The sequence below is a fragment of the Leopardus geoffroyi genome, chromosome D4 (assembly GCF_018350155.1).
Source record: "Leopardus geoffroyi isolate Oge1 chromosome D4, O.geoffroyi_Oge1_pat1.0, whole genome shotgun sequence".
NCBI classification, from domain to species: Eukaryota; Metazoa; Chordata; class Mammalia; order Carnivora; family Felidae; genus Leopardus; species Leopardus geoffroyi.
The window spans coordinates 76,778,252-76,792,532 of record NC_059342.1 but is presented as its reverse complement, the minus strand read 5'-3'; the positions used below and the strand labels follow the sequence as shown (position 1 = coordinate 76,792,532).

General features: G+C 43.0%; 1 protein-coding gene across 4 annotated transcripts in view; it reads left to right on the top strand.

Annotated features, from left to right (window-relative positions):
* ASTN2 (astrotactin 2) overlaps positions 1 to 14,281 on the top strand; it is an 879,885-nt gene that overhangs the window by 356,630 nt on the left and 508,974 nt on the right. The gene's annotated exons all lie outside the window — the stretch shown is intronic.

Genomic DNA, 14,281 nt, shown 5'->3' with positions numbered 1-14,281 from the left:
GGACAGAGAAAAATGTGGTGAGATAACAGGTGCCCTTTCTCAGTGGTCCTTATTCTGACCTCTGTCATAAGCTTAAAACTTTACAACTTCCTGTAGAGTTGTCTGTTTCTGCCTGTAGACTGGAATCTCTTTGGGGGCAGGAGTTGTGTCTTCTGGGAGAGATCTTGTATTCCTGATGATTAGCACAATACCTGGTCCATGGTGGATGCTCAGTAAATATATGATGAATGAATGCATGAAACCTGAATTAAAGCAGACTTATGCATGGCCCTATGGACTGTTATATTAGATCTCTAAGAAGAAAGGGGAGACTGAATCAAGGAAAACTAAGGCAGAAAATGCTTACAGATCAAGGCTAATTGACAATGACAATGGAGTTTACAAATCCTAGGGATGCGATGGTACAAACATGGTAGGCAGTGATAGAGGACCTAGCCCAAAAGGATCTCAGTCCCCTACATGCTGCATTGTCTTGGTTAGGAATGTACCCTTTGAAATGAATATGTTTAGGTTAATATCTCAGTTTTCTTGTTTAGTTGCTATGAAATATAGGAGAATCAGTTAAGCTCCCTATGTCTCAATTTTTCTCATCTGTAAAATGGAGATTATTTTGAAAAGATTGAATGACATAATGTATATAAAATACCTATAAAATATCTAAAACATGGTGATTGCTCGAAAAATCTCCATAGCTTGCTACTCTTATTCTTAAAATGATCCATAAAGGAAGAGACATGAGAAGCTGGTACATGGCAGGACAAGAAGGCATAAGAAACTAAATAAATGGGATTCTTCTATTCTAATAGATTCTGATAGAATCAAACAGTACCAATCTATTATGGTACTTCTGGGGTTGAACAGGAATTCTTAGAGCAGTGAATACTTACAGTCAGGTCGATGGCTGTCCAGTTCTAGGCCAGCAGACCTTTCCCAGCATGATCCCAGTGCTTCCTGTGGGTGGATAACCTATATGGATTGCACATCCCATTCCCCCAACAGCTCTTCAAAGTGATCTTTATTATCCCCATTTGACAGAGAAGAAAACGAGGACTTGAAAAAGAGTGGAATCCAGTTTTCTGTGGCGGTGGAGCAGGGCCTAACCAAGAATAATTTATATGAATTTGACTAGTGAGGTCTCTAGCTCTGATTTCTGGAGATGCAGGAGTGTTATGTAGGGAGGCAAGAGGGTAAGTGATGATGATGTCTATTTTCCTGAACCTTTATTATCAGTTGGCATTAATATTTGTAAATTCATCGATATATGACATACATACAGTAAAGAAAACAGAATGCAAGTGTACAATTCAATCATATATATATGCCCCTACCTTAAAAGGCCACTGTCTGAGTTATAAACAACATCACACACAATAAAGCCTATCAGGATGAAAGCAGCCCCCATCGAGTGGGAAGGACTCCACTGAGACAAAGCCACTCAAGGACCATGGCTAAGTGGCTAAGACAGCTCTCAGTTTTCTTACCTTCGCCATAAACCTTAAGCTGCCAACTTGTCAGCCCTTAGGGAGAGCACTCATCCAGCCATATGTGTTGAGCTCTCCGTGGTGCTGACGTATGGGGCGTGGGGTTGAGTAATGGGGCGGGTCTTCAAAAAGAAAAGTATTCTGGGGGCGCCTGGGTGGCGCAGTCGGTTAAGCGTCCGACTTCAGCCAGGTCACGATCTTGCGGTCCGTGAGTTCGAGCCCCGCGTCGGGCTCTGGGCTGATGGCTCAGAGCCTGGAGCCTGTTTCTGATTCTGTGTCTCCCTCTCTCTCTGCCCCTGCCCCGTTCATGCTCTGTCTCTCTCTGTCTCAAAAATAAATAAACGTTGAAAAAAAAAATTAAAAAAAAAAATAAAAAAAATAAAAAAAAAAGAAAAGTATTCTGCAGTTGTGTTATGGTATCGTTGTACTTGATACTCACTGCCCGTTATAGGTAAAGGCCAGCACAACGTGGCACTTTTCCATATCCTAACTGGCAAGAGCAATAGCCCTCATCCAAACCCTTGGCAAATATCACCCCTTTCTTTGTCTGGGTCTTCTCAAGGCCACTAGAGGCTTTTTGCCCTGCTAAGTACACAGTGAAGAGATGAATTAGATTTATGTCCAAACTCCTTGAATCTAGCTGTTTTTTCAGCTGTGGCCTGTTAGTTATAAGCATTTTGGTCATTTGGGCTGATGAGTCTTAGAACTAGTGAATCACAGTCTCTAGGGGTGGAGCCTATATACTAATATTCTTAATATGAACTCTGTGTGATAAATTAACAGAAGTTTGAGAGTTACATTAATATCTCTGTAAATGTTACTTTTATAATAACATATAATAATGTAATAACTCCTTGGAACCACAGGGACTCCTGATAAAGGGCTTTGGTTTCTTCCATCTTTTACTGTGTCAATGTCATATTAATGGAGCTGCCTCATGCTGTAGCTCCAGTGATTGTCCATAGCACTGAATGCAATGTAAATGGCGACTGTGAGTTTTATAACAAAGCAGACCTGATAATGTACATGGATCCAGGCTTCATCCAGATTGTCATGTAGGTGGCATTGTGGATGAATGGTTACAAGTTAATTTTAAAAGCTTATCTTATTTGAGATGTTGGTTTGTTCATCTCTTGAGGCTCCCAGTGTAGGTCAGGGTATATTTACCCAATATTCTGACACTACAGCAAGCTAATAGAAGAGGCAACTCTTAATTTTTTATGTTTATTTATTTTTGAGAGGACAGTGAGAAAGAGAATGGGGGAGGGGCAGAGAGAGACCAGGGACAGAGGATCCAAAGTGGGCTCCATGCTGACAGCAGAGAGCCTGTGTGGGACTCAAACTCATGAACTACAAGATCATGACCTGAGCCGAAGTCGGATACTTACCTGACTGAGCCACCCAGGTGGCCCAAAGACGCAACTTTTAAAGGAGTAAGTTTAGATTAAGTGAGTGAGATGGCTCCACTCTAGTGTAGACAAATAACAGTACACCTAGAGTTCTCTCTTATAGTCTGTTCTGTTCTGGTGCTTTGAGAAGGTGAGTGATATATTGGAAGTTGTCCAAAGGAAAGGCTTCACAGTTGAGAGATTGGAAAAACACTGTGGATACCTAATGACTGAAGGAATCATTCTATAAGAAGAATTGAAGGAATCTAAACAAAAAGTGAACCCAATATTATTGAGTAAATCTGTTATAAATATGGCAGTGTTCAAACATTTTCATGGAGTTATACTCATTCCAGTCTCATAGCAGAACTGTGAGGCAGCATTTAGCATCTTCATTTGCATACATGGATGTAAATGCAGAGATGTTAAGTGATTTAGCCAGATTAACACACAGAAGTGAAGCAACATGAGAGCCCAAATGTACCTGAACCCCTGGTCCGAGGTCCTTCCATGCCCCACTCTTTGACAAATATAACCATGGTCATTATTATTGGTTTTGAAAAGGGGACAGACTTGGGAGTCCCCAGGAAGAAAAATTAGAGCTAGATGGGTGATGAGGTGGTCAGTGATGAAGTAAAATTGATCCTTCATCTGAAAATGTCTTCACTTTCTGAGCTTCAGCTTCATTATCTATAAAGTGGGGATAATAGCAGTACTTATCCCATAGAGTTATTGTGCAGAATAAATGAAATAATGCTCATAAAGCTTTTAGCTCAGTACCAGAGATCTAGTAATGGCTCAGTAAATCGTATAAATGTTAGTGGTTGTTATCACTTTTGTTTAATACTGGAAGGGGGTCATTGCAAGGTAAGGAGTTCCCCATCATAGGAAATTTCCTAAGAATAGATGACCACATTTCTGTGAAGCCATAGAAGAAAAGGGAAGAAATGGGTTTGACTTGGGTACATGGTATTTTGATTCAGAGCCATTTTATCAGAATATAAATTTTTAAAACACTTAATTTTTTAGGACTTTCAAATTATGTTTGTTTATTCTTCACAACCTCATTCTTGGGTGGCACCCACTCTTTGCCTTAGCCCAGGAATGGAATGAAACTCAGGAATGAGTGAAAGCTAGGGAGTGTCTCTTGAATACTTTCCCTGACTAAACACACACACACACATATGCACACACAGTAATTTTGTGTTGATATGTTCATTACATCAAAATATTCCTGCTAAAATATTTATATGTTAAGATAAAGTTAAGTTGTTGGCCTCACCTTTGGGTTAGACTAGGTGATATTTCAAATCCCTTTTGTTTTCTATGACTGAGGAATTTGGGGTCTGAGGGTTCCTTACCAGCCTGTGAAAACCTGAAGTGGAAATGTTTATCATTAGGATGGCCTAGCTCATTAATATGCCACGTGTAGCTGCTTTTGAAAACAAAAATTATATATGATGAATCTCAATCTATATTTGCTTCCACCCCTACTTCATGTCTTTCAACCCAAGAGAGTGAGCTAATCTTATATGGCTTTGTGCCTTTAATGAAGAATGAGGTTATAACCAGCTCCAGAGCTAGTTTGCAGTGATTTGAATACATGGGAGGAGTATTTTCAACTTAAGGAAGGAAAAATTACACCACAACTGAAGGTGGCTGCTTAGTCACAAACTGCAAAGAAACCTGTATAAAGAGAGGAGTTCCTTGGACCTTCTGCTCTGTGGCACCATCTGGGGCTTGGTTTTAAATTGTTCAGTGCTAATTGCAGACCTTTGAGTGCCATAGAACATGTTCAGGGATGAAAGTTCTCCATAGCAGGGTCTCCGCCTTGTTTGCCCTTCACTACTTTGCACACATTTGATGCTGTTATGACAGATAGGCTACTTTGCCTTGTGTCTTCCTATGTACATTTGTTTAAGTGTTTCTCTCCACCAGAAGTGCCCTTCCTAGTTTCCATATACTGCAACTCTACCCATCTCCATGGCCTAACTTAATTTTCTCCTTCCTCCAGAAAACCCTGTTTATCAAAACCCCCTTCCTTGAAAACTAGATAGAACTATATTTCTGCCTTTTTAATAACCCCACAGCCTACCTCCCATCACTATTATTGTTATGAATGTGTCATTGGAACAACTGCCATAGTCCTAAGAACTGGCCTCCTGAGTTAAATCTGACTCCTCTCCAGTCTGTTTTCAACAATACAAACAGAGTTGATATTTTAAAATCAGCAATCTCAGCATACTGCATTTTCTCATAAAACCTGTTCAAGTACCTCTTACTATAATTGTAAAGACTGAACTTCTTAACATGGCTCTTAAGCTCCTGCAAGATCAGGTCCCTACCTACCTCTCCATCCAGCCTCAACTTACTCCACTGTCTTTATGTGGGTTCCTTAAATATCCTTAGCTGCCTCCTACCTCAGGACCTTTGCACAAGTTGTTCCCACTGCCTGGAAAACGTTTTCCCTACCTCCCCAGTTTCTTCTGGACAAATTTATTTACCCTAAAGTGATTGACTTCCTCTTTTCATATCCCTGACTCTTTTAGGTCCCTTAGTAATTATTCTCCACAACCCCTGTTCTATTCCTTTATTCCAATTATTTAAGTTGGTAATTATATATTATCTAGTTCATGTTGGTCTCTCCCACTAAGTTGTAAGCTCCATGAGGCTAAAGATTTTATTTGTTTTGCTCATTATATTCAGCACCTAGGACAGTGTCTAAATCAGAGTTTGTGCAACCAAACAGCATTCATTGAATGAATGAACGAATGAGTGAGTGAAAGAAAGAAAGAAAGAAAGAAAGAAAGAAAGAAAGAAGGAAAACCAAAAAATGAAGTGATTTCACTAGCTAGACTTAAATTTCCTCAAGGTCAAAGGCCACAGCTTATTCATGTCCTACCCTACTGTGAGGTCTAACAGAGGCTTCAGCAGACATATAATAAATTGTGTCTGTGAAATGAAGGGAGGTGGGGCAGGCAGGTGAACCTAGATAACCTAAGAAGATATATCCGGGGGAATGATGGTGCACAAAATCTGAGTTTGCCTCTCTTGTGATTGACTTCACTCCCCACAGTTTTTCCTCCCATCCCCAAAGATAAGAAACTCCAATCAAAATCACATTTCTCCCCCCCAGTACCAAAATGAAACCAGCTTTATCCAGAAGCCCAGGAAGAGGGGAAAATATAAATTGAGCTGAGATTCAGAACACCCGGGGGGGGGGGCAGAGAGGAGGGAGGTGGCAATGAAATACCAATAAACCATATTAATATGCTGAAATCAGGAAGAATAGGTTGAACTCCAACCCAGATTTAATAACTATACATGAGAGAGTGCAGGGAGAAGGCAAGGCTAGGTTTCAGTCAGAATTAAAATGAGATCTGTAATGAAACTGGTAATATAATTATAAACTGTGAAAACTTCTTTGCCTTCTTCCTCTTCTGGTACTTAATGGGCAACTCGCTCAGCAATGGCCTGGAGCTGTTGCTTGGGGCGGTGGATACCCCCTAGAGTAGAATCTGCTTTTTTCCCCCTCAAACCTCTTTATTAGAAAAGCCTAGGTCTACAAAACCATGGAAGGAAAAAAAATGCTTCAAGCTATTTCTTCCTTAAATAGTAACTGATCCCCAGGTTAAAAGTGACAAGGGGCTTGAGGGAGAATAAACTCTGGAAAACCACTCTAAGCGGCTGAACACGTTGAAGCTTTTAAAGATATCACAACAGCCAGTTGGGTTGGGATTTTTAATGACACTCTGTGCTAAGATGTTAGCTTGGCTCCTGACCAGGATGAATTGTTATTAATTTCCTTTCCTAACAAAAGGGATAACTGAGTTTGACGTCCAAAATTAGAGACTAATTTCTGTGTTTTGATAGCACATTGAGTCCAAAAATACGTTCCTAGGAATGGGGGGCAGAGGACGGTCGAAAGGGGTAGGGAAATGTAATTTCTTCTCATTAATAATTCTATTCTGCTATTGTGAGCAGAAGACCACTTTGACTTTTCAGCAGGGAGGAGAGAGTGATGGACGGGAGCTCTGATGAGAGGGAGCTTGGGATTATAGTGCGATGTTCCCTCCTTATTGACTTGGTGTTTGCACAGTGGTGTAGGGGTGAGGCAGTGGTACAGTGCTGGGAGAGAGAAGATAACATGGTGCAGTGGTTAAGTGCATTTATCTATGACCCAGGAGATGTGAGTTCTACACCTAGCTACTCTGCTTTCCAGTTTTTTTTTTTTTTGACCTGAGCCTCTGTTTCCTCATCCAAAAGCAATGTTTTGGTTTTTTTTTAAATAGTTTTTAGAATGTATTCATTTATTTTGAGAGAGACAGAGAGACTGAGCAGAGGAAGGGCAGAGAGAGAGAGAGAGAGGGAGAGACGGAATTCCAAGCAGGCTCTGCATTGTCAGTGGGGAGCCCAGTGTGGGGGCTCAAATTCACAAACCATGAGATCATGACCTGAGCTGATACCAACAGTTGGATGTTAACTGACTGAGCCACCCAGCCACCCCCAAAAGCAGCGTTAATACTCCCTACCCCAAATGAGTGTCAATGGGCTGATATATGTGGGATCTCTTGGCCAACTATGAGAATAGGTCTGATTATGAGAATGTGGTGCTTTCCCATTTCTGTTTGTTCATAACTTTATTACTTATGAGGACAGTAAAGGAGTTGGAAAGAGCCTAGTGGGTATGGCCACATCAGTAGAAGGTATAATTTTGGGGAGGCTTAGCTTGGCCAGAAGGAAGAAATTAAATAGTTAAAAATTCATTATCAACACCACTTTCTTATTCATACATAATGCCTGTTTTCTCCCCCCTCTTCTGCCTTCCTTTCCTTCCTTTGGTTAACAAATATCGCACATCCTCTTCTCCATGGCATGTGTAGATGTCAGGGGTGGAGACATGAATAAGACACACTCTCTGACCTCTCCTAGAGAGAGAGTTGTGCTGGATGCTGTGGGGATAGAAAAGAAGGGCAGCTAAGTACCCCAAGCTGGAAATGGGGAATGGTACTAAGAGGAGGATATCTTGAGGGGTGCCGCCTGAGCTGGATCTCAGAGCCATTGATGTTTACATGAAGGTGGGTGATGGGTGATGCCATGCTTCCTAGAGGGGCATGGGCACTTGTCAGTGCATACATGTAGACGCTGCTGGTCAAGTATTCCAATGATGAGCTAATACCAACATTAATAATTGGCAATGTTTACAGAACACTGCTAAGTGCCTTGAAAAGGGTTACCTGCTTTCATTCTAATGTCTCATGAAGTAGATCCAGACATTATCCTCACTTTAAATTTAAGGGAAATTAAAGCCCATGAAGTTTATGTGAGCACTTCAATGCCATAGAGGCAGGAAGGGGGTGAGCAAAATTATTTGTGGCTGTAGAACATGGTAGACATAAAATTAGATGACTGCATTTGGGCTGTGGCTCTACCACGACTTCTCCAGGCCTGTTTCTTCCTGGTACAATCTGGGAAGGGAACAAGATGGTACTTAAAATTCCTCCCTGCCATAACTTTCTAAAAGTAGAATGAGAAATATTCCCCTTTAGAGGGGATATAACTCAGGAGTAGAACATTTGACTGCAAAGTTGCCCTTTATTCATCCCACTGGGTACATGGCCTCTGGAGTCTTTATGCATCCATCCCATTAGCATCCAGATCTCTTCTGAGTCTTATCTGGCCAGGCCTTTCTGTGGCCAGCCAGCCCCCTTGAGCAAGGATCTTCGAAGCAAAGGCAGCTGAGCAAACCTTTCACAGCCCACAAGTTGCCATTTGAAGAAAGCTTAGAAGGATCACAGCCAAGCTTGGGCAGGGACTGTGGGCTCCCAAGGCTGCTGGAAAGAAAAAAGAAGTGGTGGGGATCTGGGCCATGGTGGGAAAGATGCCTCCCATCTCCAGTTCGAAGCTTCAGCTGCCAGGGGACCTTGAACATCTCGGATGCCAACAACAGTATGGGAGGGAGAGAATGCATCATATTCAGAGGGGAGATGATGAGATGGGAAGAATAATTAAATCCTGCACATCCCTCCTGCCTCTCTGCACTTTCTCCCTCCGGTCCCTAGTGCCCAGCAGAGCCTTGCTGTTTGGCTTTCCTCCCCAGCTACCCCTCTGGATTATCTAAGCCAAATATATCTGCAGCTGCACCGTCCTGGTTTGGGGGCAGCTGTTGGAAACTTTCTGAACCTTTGCTAAAGGCTCGGGCATCTTACCTGCAGCTTGAATAATCCCCAGAGCCTGAACTACTCCTGAACTTTCTGTGAATTCCCTCTTCTGCTTTAACTCTAATTCCCATTTGGGCTTTATTGGTGAATCCACACATTAAGACTTTCAGCTGGCCCTTGCTGAATGCCTGTACAGGGTAAAACTCACACTCTAGGACAAACTCAGACACAGTCAGTGCTAAAGGAGGGTGAGACAGGAAAGCACGTGAGATATAGAATCAGAAAACCACAGGTTCAGTGCTGTATCTCTCTACTTACTAACTATGGGTCTTAGATGAGTCACCTCACTTCTCTGAGCCAGCAATTCCACCGTCTATAAAAGTAAAGCTCTTAGCCTCTATTTTGTAAGGTGAAGGTGATGAAATCAAGAGGGATATGAAAATACCCCATAACAGGTGCTCAGTAAATGCAAATCATATCTTCAAAGGGCTCACGCCTGTTATTTAAAGTGACAGGATAGCTATAAAGCAAAAGACTACAAAAGGCAAATCATAATCAGAACCATGTAGGGCGTGTAGACAAGAGTGAGCGAGGTTGCCAGGGAAACTTGGAGTATTTTCCACTGGCCAGATCTGGGTAAAGCCTTAGGGAGCGAGAGGATTTGTCCCATTGGGAGGAGCTGGGTGGGCAGGATTGGGAGTGAGAATGTTTGCTCTGTCGGAGATCCAGGATGGAGTGAGGACAAGAAGGACAATGTCCCAGACAAGGAGGACACCCTAGGAAAAGGTGTGGCAGGAACAGATAGCATCCAGAGCATCCCAGGCTCCAAGGGACATAATGAAGAATAATGGGAGGAACAGATGGGAGAGCAGGGTCTCTTTGTTGGACTTCCCTCAAGGAGGTGATTGGAGGTCATGGAGGAACTGAAGGATTTAAACAAGGGAGTGTAGACATCCCAGTTGCTCTTACAAAAGGCGATGCAAGATGGTAATTAAGAGATCAGGCTGTAGAGTTAGATGTATCTGGGTTGAGATGCTGACTCTGTGAATTAATAGCTATTTGATATTACAGATGTTACTTAACCCTTCTGGCCTGTTCCCTAATCTGTAGAGTGGACATGATGATAATAGCTTCCTCTTAGGGAAACTAAATGAGATAATATCTGTCAAGCATTCAGTAGTAGAATGTTTGGCAAAGAGGAGGCACTCAGTAATATTTTTTTTTCCATTGGCATCCTACCCTTACTTCTAGTCTAAGTTAGGTCTCGCTGTTAAATGTGCAGTCAGCACATTTACAATTGCTTATTCAGTGTCTAATTTGCTTAAGAGTCACTCCCTAGGTTCAATACTTGGCTCTGATATTTTGTAGCCATGTAGTGTTGAGCTAGTTATTTCATTTCTAAGCCTCTGTTTGCTCATCTGTGAAATGGGGATGGCAGCAGTAAACCACTTCAGAGGGCAAATGACTGAATACGAAACTAAGGCAAGCATGTGGCACATAGTCAATGCTCAGTCAACAATAGCCCTTGCTAATGCTGCCTTCAGCCCCTTGAGTGCAGACAGTGTCGCTGTCTTTTTCCTGTGAAATCTCCAGTACATGGTGGAGATTGTGGATTGACTGACCACAGTGTAGAGGGTGAGTCTGAGTGGCCGAGGCCAAAGGAAAGGAACCTGTTAGGGGCTGTTACATTTAGTCTGTATGGTGATGTCTGAACTGGGGCATTAGAAATGAGAGAGAGAGAGAAGGGAGTTCCTGTAGAGCTGGAGCCAAGGACGTTTAGTAACTCACTGCAAGGAGGGCCCGAGGAGGGGAGGGAGTCACAGGCCACTCTGCATCTGCCTCCTGGCGTCCCTGAGAGGCTGGCGACCCCAGACATCAAAATAAGAGTGTCTTCTGCCAAGCTGTGACGTGTGGTGGTTAAGACCATGGTTGCCAGTGGCGGAGTACATGGGTTCAAATCCTCACTCCACCTCTCCCGTGGCACAGCTTGGTCTTCTGAAACACAGGGATGCCAGTGTGCCAGGAATCAGACTGTGCTTTGTGAAGATTACGTGACTGGTTAGTGGTAAACACGCTAAGGGCTAGCTAATATTACCGTTGTGCTCCTGTGCCAGCTTTCCTGTGTGAAGATCAAGAACCAGATACCCACATCTTGTCTATGGTTGTAGGGAAAAAAAAGGGTGGTAAAATGCAAGCAACTTTGAAGAACACATATTATTGGGACCTGTACAGATCCTGCCTGGATGAAAATTACTAGTAAGAGATGTCACTGTGTTCTGCGAGCAAAATTAACTCACCAGATCTCTGAAGGCTGTTCTCCTACAGGTTTGACAGTGTGAATAATAGTTCAAGTGATGTCTTATCACGGTATTGAGGCCAGGGCAGAGGCTAGAGAGCTATCATCCCAGGCCCCCATACAGGTGCTGGTGTGATCTGTGAGCACGAAGATTTGGGGGGGGGGGGGCATCTCCTACAAAGACTCAGATGCCGTATTAATGTGCTGGGCGTGGGACCGGCCATGGAAGCAGAGGCCTGGAGGGAGGCCCAGGGGCCCAGTGATTGGAACTGGTGTCACATTTGAAATATGGAATCAATTAAACATGGCAGCTTCTGCCACCTCAAGAGGGAGAACGTGGCACAGAGGTGAGGGCACATTGTGGGCATGTTGCAAAGTAGCTGGTGTAGCAATTTTCTAAATTGTGAGTGCCGGGAACGACTTTCAGCCTATCTTTGCCCATTTCCCATCTCATTTGCACTCCAGCCAATCTCCAACCAGGCTGTTTCTCGAAGGCCCCAAAGGTTCTTTTTTTTGTTGCTTTACAAACATCCTTTCCTTTTTGCCAAAATTCTCCTTTGCCCCCACTTCACCTAGCTTTGCCTTCTGGTGTGTCGACATTCAGCTCAGATGTGGCCATTCTGACCTTGCAGAGGAATCAGGGTCCGTGCTCTGTGTGCCCGAAGGTTCCTGGTTCCTCTTCATCATAACACTGGTGATGCTCTGTGATACCTGTCTGTCTGGTTATCTCCCCGCTGCGTCATGTGCTACTTTCAGGTAGGGACTCTTCCACTTTTATAGACTCCAAATTTTGAAACAGTATCTAACATAGAGTGGAGTCTATTATGTTTAGATCTATTCCGCACTCAAGACATAAAATTTGGTCACGTGATCTGACAGTGGGATGGACTCTTGAACACCAGTCTTGAGCAGGAAGCATAAGTTGCATTGTTTGCAAAGCTACATCAAAAACGGAAGAGAAGATGGAGAAGACACTTCTCCCCGAGGTGGATCTTGGTGAAAGTAGGGGTGGAGTTGAGCATCAAGGATAGGTTGATCTTGGACAGATCCATGATCCTCCTCAAAGAGTTTGTTAGGATAGGATGAAACTGGTTTGTGCCAAAGATAATTGGTCTCGGATTTTCCCCTTTCCCTGATGGACCTGCTCTATCAGCCTCCAGCACCACTCTCTTCCCATCCTAAGGCCCGCAGTAAGATCCATGTATATAACAAGCACATTCTTCCTGCAAATTGGGGGTTCTAGACACATGTGAGGACAGAAACTTGGTATTTGGGGCCCTCCGATTGCCTTTTCAAGTCTCCATCCTTCTGTCCTCCCAGGATCAAACTCACTGTTAGAATCTAAGTCGATATAATATTAGATGATTATAAAAATCTCAGTAAAGTCATCACATGCCTCTGATGTGGCAGCCAGTGTACTGGGTGTTTAACCTGCAGTGGCCTATTTAATCATTACAGAAGTTACACATTGAATGAATATTTATTTCACGTGTCCCTATTGTCCTGGAGCAGTAGAGACGCTATCCTGAACAAAGACATTATGAATGCCTCTGCCTTCATAATGCTTTCATTCTCAGCAAGAGACAGGCCCCAAAGAAAATTAGCAAAATAACAAAATATGTTGTGGCAGGGAAATAAGTGAGGGCTGCTGTGAAAATAATTGAAATGGTGTAAAACAATTAAAACAAAGAGGAACATTGGGATGTCAAGCTCAGATATAGTGGTCAGAGGAGGTGGCATTTCATTCGAGACAGGAAAGGTGTGAGGGAGGGAAGCGTGTTCCAGGCAGAGCACATTCAAACCACTAGAGTAGTGGAAAATCTGGAAAGAGATCTGCACGGTTTCGGGGGGCCTGGGTGGGGTAGGGTTGCAGAGGAGAGCAGGAACCAGATAATCTATGGATAGGCATTCTTGTTGCTTTTCCACTGGCAACAAGATGTTCAGCAAAGTAGGGCTCTGATGAGTGTTGTTTTGTTCAGGGGCATTTGCTATGTGCCCCGACTTTGGGTGTTTAAATTCAGTGGGGCCACCCTCCTTCCAGCCAGTTCACACTCGCAGAAAGTTTCAGCTACCCATCTCCGGTTACTTCTCTCCCTGACTTCTTGCGCCCCACCTCTTTTATTGCCTTCAGCTCATTTCCTGTATCTTCATGGTTCCTAACTTGGTTTTTGCTTCTTTCTGTCTGTCTGTCTCCGTGCTGCACTGAAAAGCAGAGACAGATCCACGTCTCTCTTGGACTTACTTCTCTGCTCTGCCACCAGCACAGCCTCACTGCCCACTCTGACACCATCCATAATGGCACCCCAGAAACTCAAGAAATCATCTTGGAACCCAGCCCCCAATTTCCAGCCAAACTTGTTAGCTCGTGGTTTGAGATCTGTAATTTGAAGGGGATTGGAATTTTACTAAGCAACCAGAGTTCTTGAAAATTTAAAAGGTGGATGAATTGGTAAAGAGGAATGTCAGGCAGCGGGTGACAATTACTCTTTAAAAGGAATCTGCCCCACCGCCCACTCATATTAGTCTGGTTTTCAAAATCAGTATCCTTGTCTGTTGCCATAGAAGATGCTACTTGGGGAATTTCAGGGCACTTTCCTGTAATGGAAATGAGAAAGTCAAAAAGGAACATACCAGCTAATAATATTCCTTTTTGCCCTGGGATACTGTTCATGATTATTTCTCAGAAGTGATCTTTAATTGTTTCATCTAAAGAGTATGCATCTTTTTTCCCTCTGACTATCTCTTCATAGAGGTTTGTGAATTGGATCCGACTATTAGTACCACTTACTAATTTCCTCTGAGTCTTGCTGGCTGGAGCACTGGGCTTGGAACAACTTTTAATTTTGTTTTTAATTAAATTTCAGTTGTTTCAAATCACTCACTTTTAATGCCATTTCTTTGCAGTCCTCAGAAGCACCAGGACCTGTGTGTTCTTGTTTATGCACACGCACAATT